The sequence below is a fragment of the Scyliorhinus canicula genome, chromosome 24 (assembly GCF_902713615.1).
Source record: "Scyliorhinus canicula chromosome 24, sScyCan1.1, whole genome shotgun sequence".
NCBI lineage: Eukaryota > Metazoa > Chordata > Chondrichthyes > Carcharhiniformes > Scyliorhinidae > Scyliorhinus > Scyliorhinus canicula.
Genome location: NC_052169.1, coordinates 1,863,323 through 1,873,357, shown reverse-complemented (window position 1 = coordinate 1,873,357; position 10,035 = coordinate 1,863,323).

Below are 10,035 nucleotides of genomic sequence, written 5' to 3'. Positions count from 1 at the left end.
AATTGGAATGGGATTGAACTGCGCAGAATGGGAATGGGATTGAACTGCACAGAATGGGAATGGGATTGAACTGCACAGAATGGGAATGGGATTGAACTGCACAGAATGGGAATGGGATTGAACTGCACAGAATTGGAATGGGATTGAACTGCACAGAATTGGAATGGGATTGAACTGCGCAGAATTGGAGTGGGATTGAACTACAGTGAATGGGAATGGGATTGAACTGCGCAGAATGGGAATGGGATTGAACTGCGCAGAATTGGAATGGGATTGAACTTCACAGAATGCGAATGGGATTGAACTGTGCAGAATTGGAATGGGATTGAACTTCACAGAATTGGAATGGGATTGAACTGCGCAGAATTGGAATGGGATTGAACTTCACAGAATGCGAATGGGATTGAACTGTGCAGAATTGGAATGGGATTGAACTGTGCAGAATTGGAATGGGATTGAACTGCACAGAATTGGAATGGGATTGAACTACAGTGAATGGGAATGGGATTGAACTGCACAGAATTGGAATGGGATTGAACTGCGCAGAATTGGAGTGGGATTGAACTACTGTGAATGGGAATGGGATTGAACTGCGCAGAATTGGGGTGGGATTGAACTACTGTGAATGGGAATGGGATTGAACTACAGTGAATGGGAATGAGATTGAACTACACAGAATTGGAATGGGATTGAACTACAGTGTATGGGAATAGGATTGAACTGTGCAGAATGGGAATGGGATTGAACTGCGCAGAATTGGAGTGGGATTGAACTGCGCAGAATGGGAATGGGATTGAACTGCACAGAATTGGAATGGGATTGAACTGCGCAGAATTGGAATGGGGTTGAACTACAGTGAATGGGAATGGGATTGAACTGCGCAGAATGGGAATGGGATTGAACTGCGCAGAATGGGAATGGGATTGAACTGCGCAGAATTGGAATGGGGTTGAACTACAGTGAATGGGAATGGGATTGAACTGCGCAGAATGGGAATGGGATTGAACTGCGCAGAATGGGAATGGGATTGAACTACAGTGAATGGGAATGGGATTGAACTGCGCAGAATGGGAATGGGATTGAACTGCGCAGAATTGGAATGGGATTGAACTGCGCAGAATGGGAATGGGATTGAACTACACAGAATTGGAATGGGATTGAACTGCGCAGAATGGGAATGGGATTGAACTACACAGAATTGGAATGGGATTGAACTGCACAGAATTGGAATGGGATTGAACTGCGCAGAATGGGAATGGGATTGAACTGCGCAGAATGGGAATGGGATTGAACTGCGCAGAATGGGAATGGGATTGAACTGCATAGAATGGGAATGGGAGTGAACTGCACAGAATTGGAATGGGTTTGAACTACAGTGAATGGGAATGGGATTGAACTGTGCAGAATTGGAATTGGATTGAATTGCACAGAATTGGAAAGGGATTAAACTACGGTGAATGGGAATGGGATTGAACTGCACTGAATTGGAATGGGATGGAACTGTACAGAATTGGAATGGGATTGAACTGCGCAGAATTGGAATGGGATTGAACTGTGCAGAATGGGAATGGGATTGAACTACAGTGTATGGGATTGAACTGTATGGATCATGAATGGGAATGGAACTGAACTGTACAGAATGGGTGGTTGTGATTCCTGCCTTAGCTGAGTGACCTGCAGTTTATCGGTGGGTGGGCAATGCTCCTCAAGGAGACATGTCTTTTACAGGTGGGGCCATCCTGCCCTTTGACCCAGCTTGTTCTATATCACTGTTTCCTTTCCTGACCCTATACCCCCAGGGAAACCGATAAGCATAAGTGGTGCGTTACTATGGTTCCCGCCAGTCCCCGTGTGACTCTACCTTCTGACCGCCCACCTTCAGAGGGACGTTTTAGATCCTGCAAGTCGAAAATATTTAAATTGCCCAAGTGTAGGTGGAGAAGGTGTAAACTCCACACAAATTATCTGCCGTGACCTCGTCAAACCGCACGATTAGAGAAAATGTCTTATCAACTGGGCCACATTTCAGAGAAAGCCTGGGGGAATCAGTCACCAGGAGATTGGAACCTCTCATGATGATTTAAAGAAAATTGTAAATATTGTGCGGAGAGAGCAATGATTTATATGAAGACCAAACGATGGATCAGGAAGATTCATGTTTAAGCGTACTCGTCACTGACCCGAGGAGAGGGTTACTGTTTGTAAATCCCAGCCAGGAATTAAAAGCGGTTTTGCACTCAAGATTTCACACTGATTTCATTGCTCATTGTGAAACCAGGTATCAGAGTCCTGACCAAAGATTATTGACTCTCTTTTTCTATCCACAGATCCTGCTCAGGCCTTGCTGAGTATTTCCAGCATTTTCTCTTTTTTATATTAGGTTATAATAATAATAATCTTTATTATTGTCACAAGTAGGCTGACATTATCACTGTAATGAAGGTACTGTGAAAAGCCCCTAGTCGCCACATTCCGGCACCTGTTCGGGTACACAGAGGGAGAACTCAGAATGTCCAATTCACCTAACAAGCACGTCAAAGAACAAAGAGAACAAAGAAAAATTACAGCACAGGAACAGGCCCTTCGGCCCTCCAAGCCTGCGCCGATCCAGATCCTCTATCTAAAACTGTTGTCTGTTTTGTAAGGATAAAGAACAAAGAAAAATGACAGCACAATCCTCTGGGACTTGTGGGAGGAAACCGGAGCACCCGGAGGAAACCCAGGCAGACATGTGGAGAACGTGCAGACTCCGCACAGACAGTGACCCAAGCCGGGAATCAAACCTGGAGCCCTGGCGCTGTGAAGCAACAATGCTAACCACTGTGCTACCGTAACACCCGTGTATCAACATTGAATATGACGGTAATGGAAATTATGCATTTATACCATGGAGCACGATCTCCCATTCACTGCCACGGGGCAGCAGAATCCCGCCCATTTGAAACTGGCAAGAAAAGCAGCGAACCTTCTTAAATAAGTCCGGGACTTTCCTTTGCAAGTGGAAACATTTTCTCTCCGGCTATCTGACCAAACTCTTTCAGGGTCTTCGTATCGGCTCCATTTATCTCATTTGAAGAGAAAAACGTCCCAGCCTGTTCAATCTTTTCTGATCGTTATAACCTCACCACCATGGTATTGGTCAGGGGATGAATGTTGGACAAGACACAGAAAAGACTTCCTGTCCCTCTCCAATAATGCCATCGGTGTGTCAACCTGGGCAGACAAACAGGATCCCAGCTTTCCCCCCCAAGATCAGCTGGTTTTCACCGAAGGAGACTCTGTAACGGGCAGTATGAAGGTAAACAGAGACTTTTATAGCGCAGCATGGGGGGGGGGGGGGAGGGTCTGTGACCAGGGAACTTGACTCCATTATATTGGAAGCCCTTCAGGAGTGATGATGTTGGAACAACGGAAGTAGCTGAGGGTGGGGTGGGGGTCTGAGGATCGAGGGTGAGGATATTCTGGGAATAGGACGCCCTCAGTGATGCTCCACAGTTGCTGGGCCATACTCTGCAGTGCCTTGGCAATGTCTAACCGAGTCTGGGGCATGTCCCTCATTGACTGGGACAGGATGTCGAGGCCCTCAGCCCTGGTTGACACAGACTGAGCTAGACCTTGGGCGGCACCAATCAAGACACTGGCCTCGTGCTCCAGGCTTTCCACTGAGGTCGCCACCTTATCAGCGTTGGCCTGGCATCGTCAGCATCATCTCCTGCGCCAGAACCCTTTGGGACCCCTCCAATCAGCTATGCAGTCACTGGGATGTCACTGACATCCCCTTCTGAATGTCACGGCCGTGTCCTATCATCTGCATCAGCTCAGGGACAACTGTGTCCGGAGGCTCGGCACCTGACTGGGATCCAGCAGATCTCCCACTGTTGTCTCCATTGGCTGTTCCTGCCTCCACCTGATGTGCAGCAGCAACTGTGTGGTGCTCACCAGATTGTGCTTGGTCAGAAAGATGGGAAAGATCCCAGGGCACAATCCCGAACAGCAGGGGGAGATCTCCCCAGTGTCACGGTCAATGTTTATCCTTCAATCAACATCACAAGAACAGATTGTGTGGTCGTCACCGGGTTATTGGTTGAGGGAGTTTGCTGTGAAAATGCTTCTCTGGTTGTAAAAGACTTTGGAAGTTTCTGAGACTATGAAAGGCGCTATCTAAATGTAAATACTACATGCTGTGTATGCAGGGTAGCGCAAGGGCAGCAGGGTAGCACAGTGGTTAGCACTGTTGCTTCGCAGCACCAGGGTCCCAGGTTTGATTCCCCGCTGGGTGACTGTCTGTGTGGAGTCTGCACGTTCTCCCCGTGTCTGCGTGGGTTTCCTCCGGGTGCTCCGGTTTCCTCCCACAGTCCGAAGATGTGCAGGTTAGGTGGATCTGTTACGGTAAATTGCCCTTAGTGTCCAAAAAGATTAGGTTGGCTTACTGGGTTACGGGAATAGGGTGGAAGTGTGGGCTTAAGTAGGGTGCCCTTTCCAAGGGCCGGTGCAAACTCGATGGGCTGAATGGCCTCCTTCTGCACTGTAAATTCTATGATCTATGACCTGAGGTTGAAAAACCCAAACTCACATGGGCATCAGATCGTCCTCCAGAAAAGAGAAAGGTTAGTTTGCAGAACGGGGCTCCACAGTTGAGGAAGGATTCCAAAGCCTTAAAGAGGATGCGGAACTGATTTGCTGGAATGGTATCGGGGTTTATTTGTAATGTAGGGGAGAACGCAGAAGCTGGGATTGTGCCCCTGATAGCTGAGAAGATTAAGGAGAGTAGATTAAGTAGAGAATTCATAGTAGAGGGTCAAAATGTTCAGGGTTTTTGATCTAGTACAAAAGGAGGGCTCAGTTCCATTGACCGAGGATCTGTCACTCGGGGACTCAGGTTGAAGATAATTCCCATAAAGAACCAGAAAGGGGAGATGAGGAGAATTTAATTGTTGCAGCTGTTGTTGTGTTTTGGAAAGCACTGCTTGAATGGGCGGCAGAAGCAGATTCAATATTATCTTTCATAAAGGAACTGGAGCAACAGTTGAAGATAAGACATTTGCAGAACTCTGGATAATGAGCAGGCAGCAGTGGCATTAATTGGACAGGGCTTTCAAAGAATCAGCACAGGATTGACGGGTTGAATGGCCTCCTCTGTATCCAAGGTGATGCATTTTGAAAGACCAAATTCAGGTGTGAATTGTCCAGTAAATGGCAGAACCCTCCGGAACATTTACATACAGAGGGATCCGGGCGTTCAGGTCCCTTGTTCCATGAAAGTGGCAGTGCAGGTGGATAAGATGGTCAAGAAAGCATACGCCATGCTTGCCTTCATCGGCTGGGGTATTGAGTACAAGAGTTGGCAGGTCATGTTACAGTTGTATTAAACTTTAGTTGGGCCACATTTGGAATATTGCGTGCAGTTCCGGTCACCGTAGTACCAGAAGGACATGGAAGCTTTGGAGAGAGTGCAATGAAGATTTGCCAGGATGTTGCCTGGTCTGGAGGGTGTTTGCTATGAGGAGAGGTTGAATAAACTCAGATTGTTTTCGTTGGAAAGATGGAGGCTGATGGGAGACCTGATTGAGGTCTAAAAAATTACGAGAGGTATAGACAGGGTGAAGCTTTTTCCCAGGCTGGAAGGCTCAATTACGAGGGGGCACAGGTTCAAGGTGAGAGGGGGAAAGTTTAGGGGAGGTGTGCGGGGGAAAGTATTTCACCCAGAGGGTGGTGGATGCCTGGAACATGTTGCCAGTGGAGTGGGTGGAGGCAGGCACGATAGCAACGTTTCAGATGTATCTTGATAGACACATTAACGGGCGGGGAATGGAGGGATACAGATCATTTGGGCATAAGCGGTAGGTCTAAATAAGGAATGAGGATTGGCGTGGGCTTAATGGGCCGAACGGCGTGTTCCTGCGCTGGAGTGTTCTTTGTTCTTCTCTGATTTCTATTTTATGGGATGATTGAAGAGTTATTTCACGGGGGATGGATGGAATGGTTATTGAGTAAAGTGAGAACCAGAATAGCTAAAGGTCAGGGCTAATTGTGTTAACTCGCACTCTGAATAAGGAGCTCCCTCTAACTCTACCAGCATCAGTTGCAAATGAACAGTCTAACCTGCAGCCTGTAGTCATGGTAACAACTTCTGTTTTCCCTGTTAAGGTTGGTTGGTAAGATATTCTTAGCTGAGGATGTTAAAGAGAGACTGGGTCATGTACTGTGACTTTAGCAGTGCCTAATCTAATGGAGTGGGACAGTGTGAGAACCAGGCTAGTTGCCTCCGCAAGGTCCAGCCCCCCCGGTCTCTCACCCCCATTGGGGTGCAGCCACTTCCAAATCTCAGCACTATAAACATCTCTACTACCTGCTGCTCTCAAAATAATCATCTCTCCATTTTACACCAAAAACGACAACGTATCAAATCCCATGAGCAAGGCCGCCCACAATTCGATATAATTAAAGTAACTCACTGTGGAATCTAAAAGAAATACAGAAAATGCTGTGGAAAATCTCAGCAGGTTTTGCAGTGTCTGTGGAGACAAAGCAAGTTAATGGTTTGAGTCCATGTGACTCTTCTTCAAAGCCGGAGAGGAGAGAAGTGGTGGGTGTTTTATTCTGTGGGGAAAAGGGGGGGGGGCAGAATAGGAGGTCAGGGAGGGCAGAAGAGATGAAATGACGAAGCTGGTTTGGAAAACAAGACAAAGGGGGTGGTAATGACCATGTTAAACACTAAGGGCGCGATTCTCCGCTGCCCACGACGGGTCGGAGAATAGCGGGAGGGCCTTCCCGACAATTTTCACGACCTCCCGCTATTCTCCCCCCACTCCGGCCGCCCCCCGACACGAATCGCTGCTCGCCGTTTTTTACGGCGAACAGCGATTCTCCGCAGGTCGATGGGCCGAATACGGTTTACGGCCGTTTTCACGGCCGCGATCACACCTGCTTTCAGCGTTTGTGAAAAAGGCCGCAAAGTGCCCGTCCCGGACAACCATGGCACCGATTGGCACGGCCGCACCACAGCCATGCCAAGGGTGGCATGGGCCTGCGATCGGTGGGCACCGATCGCGGGCAGCGGGTCCGATACCCGTGCACTATTTGTTCTTCCGCCGCCCCACAGGATCAGTCCGCGGGGCGGCTGAGGGGCATGACGGCCCGCGCATGCGCGGGTTTGACGCGTCTGCGTGATGACGTCATCCGCGCATGCGCGGGTTGGAGCCGTCCAACCCGCGCATGCGCGGCTGATGTCATCGTGCGCGTCAGCCGGCGTGACGCTTGGCGCGCGGACTTAGCGACGGTCGCTAAGCCCGCGATGCCGTGCTTCACGGGGCCCCGCTGCTAGCCCCGCCTGGGGGGGGGAGAATCGGGTCCCGGGAGGGGGCGCGGAGGCTGCTGTGAAACACGGCCAGTTTCACGGCAGCATTTATGACTCGCCGCATTTGCGGAGAATCTCGCCCTAAAGCTTTGGTCCAAACAAAGTTTGAATAGCAGAATGAAGTTCAGCACTGTCTGAAAACAAAAACATGAGAACAAGATACAGACTGGCACTGGGGTTGGGGAATTCACAGTGGGAGACATGGTTCACAGTCTGAACATTGGAATTAGGCAATTCAGCCCCTTGAGCCTGCTCCGCCATTCAATCAGATCATAGCTGATCTCTTCCTGGTCACAAATCCATCTCCCCACCTATTCCCCATATCCCTTTAACCCATTTATTAAACCAGAAATATATCTATCTCCTTTTTGAAACCATTTAATGACTCGGGTTCCACCGCACTATGGGGGCAGCGAGTTCCACAAATTCACCCCCCTCTGCGAGAAGCAGTTCCTCCACATCTCAGTTCTAAATCTACCACCTCTCAACCTATATCCCGTGACCACTCATTCTAAATTGCCCCACAAGGGGGAACATTTGGTCTATGTTTACTTTATCAATACCTTTTAGTATTTTATACACCTCGATCAGATCCCGTCTCATCCTCCAGCGAGTATAAACCCAAACTGTTTAGTCTCTCCTCATACGTCAACCCTTTCCTCCCCGGAATCAATCTGGTGAACCTCCTCTGAACTGCCTCCAATGTCACCACATCCTTCCTCAAATAAGGAGACCAAAACTGGACACAATACTCCAGATGTGGTCTGACCAACACCCTATACAATTGCAACAACACTTCTCTACTTTTATACTCCAGTCCTTTTGTAATAAACGCTAACATTTCTTTTGCCTTTTTAATTCATACCGACTTACTGTGATTCATGAACAAAGACACCCAGATCCCTCTGCCCAGACGCACCTTGAATCTACTTTTCATTTAGATAATAATTTGTCTTTCTATTTTTTCAGCCAAATTGGAAAACCTCACACTTATCCACATTAAACTCCATCTGCCAAACTTTGGCCCAATCTCCTAGCCTATCTATATCCGTCTGTAAAATCTGTATCTCCTCTTCACTGCCTGCTTTCCTACCTGTATCAGTATTATCCTCAAATTTTGCTATGTTACACTCTGTCCCTGCTTGAAGATCATTGATATAGATTGTAAACAGTTGAGGTCTGAGGACTGTACCCTGCGGCTCCCCCGCCAGTTACAGTTCATCAGCCAGAGAAGGACCCATTTATCCCCACCCTCTGCTTTCTGTCAGTCAGCCAATCCTCAATCCAATCTAGTACTCTACCCCAATCCCCTGCAATCTCACATTCTGGATCAGTCTTTTATGTGGCACCTTGTCAAATGCCACCTGGAAGTCTAGATATACCACATCCACAGGTTCCCCATTATCCACCTTGCTGGTTAGTCCTCAAAGAACTCAAACAAGTTTGTCAAGCATGACTTACCCTTCATAAAACCACGCTGACAATGGTGGATAGAGCATTGTCTTTCCAAATGTTCAGTCGTCTCCTCCTTAATGATTGAATGAAGCAACTTCCCCAACGCAGAGGTCAAGCTAACCGGTCTATAGTTCCATCCTTTTATCTCTCTCTCCCTTTTTGAACAGGAGCATCACATGAGCTCATTTCCAATCCACCAGGACTCTTCCAGAATCCAGGGAATTTTGAAATATCATAACCAATGCATCCACTACCTCTGCTGCCACCTCCCTTAATACCCTAGGGTTCAGGCCATCAGGTCCTGGAGACTTATCTGACTTTAGTCCCATTTGTTTATTCAACACCGTCTCCCTGGTGATGGTTATTGCACCAAGTTCCTCTGCATTAACTGCAGTTTTTGGAAATTTTTTATTATCCTCTACCGTGAAGACAAAATATTGGTTCAGTGCCTCCACCATCTCTGTGTTCCCCATTATTACCTCACCAGTATCATTCTTTAAAGGTCCAACATTTGCTTTAGCTATTCTCTTCCTCTTTATATACTTATAGAAACTTTTGGTATCAGTGTTTATGTTTTCTACTAGTTTCTTTTCGTAGTTCATCTTAACTCTTTTGATTTTATTTTTAGTAGCCTTTTGTTGAACCCTAAAGTTCCCCCAATCCTCCAGCTTACCACTAGCTTTTGCAGTATGGTATCCCCTAGTTTTTGCCTTGATGTCTTCCTTGACTTCCTTGTTTAACAATGGAACGTTTTTCTCCCTTTTTCAATTCCTCCTCCTCTCAGGAATGTACTTTGAAAGCTATTTAATATCTCCCTGAACATCCACCATTGTTCCTCAACTGTCCTACCCTCAATTATTTGTGCCCAGCCTACTTGGGCCAACTCTTTCCTCTGGCCTGTATAATTCCCTCTGCCCAACGCTAAAACTCTAGTGTGGCACTCTGTCTTCTCTCGCTCAATCTGAATTTGAAATTCGAGCAAGTTGTTGAACTCAATGTTCAGTCCGGAAGGCTGGAACGTGCCTAGTGGGAAGATGAGGTGTTGTTCCTCCAGTTTGCGTTGGGCTTCACTGGAACATTGCAGCAGGGCAAGGACGGACATGTGGACGTGAGAGCAGGACGGGGAGTTAAAATGGCAGCGACAGGAAGGTCAGGGTCCTGCTTGCGGACGGACAGGAGGTGTTGTGCAAAGCAGTCACCCAGTCTGTGTTTAGTCTCTCCAA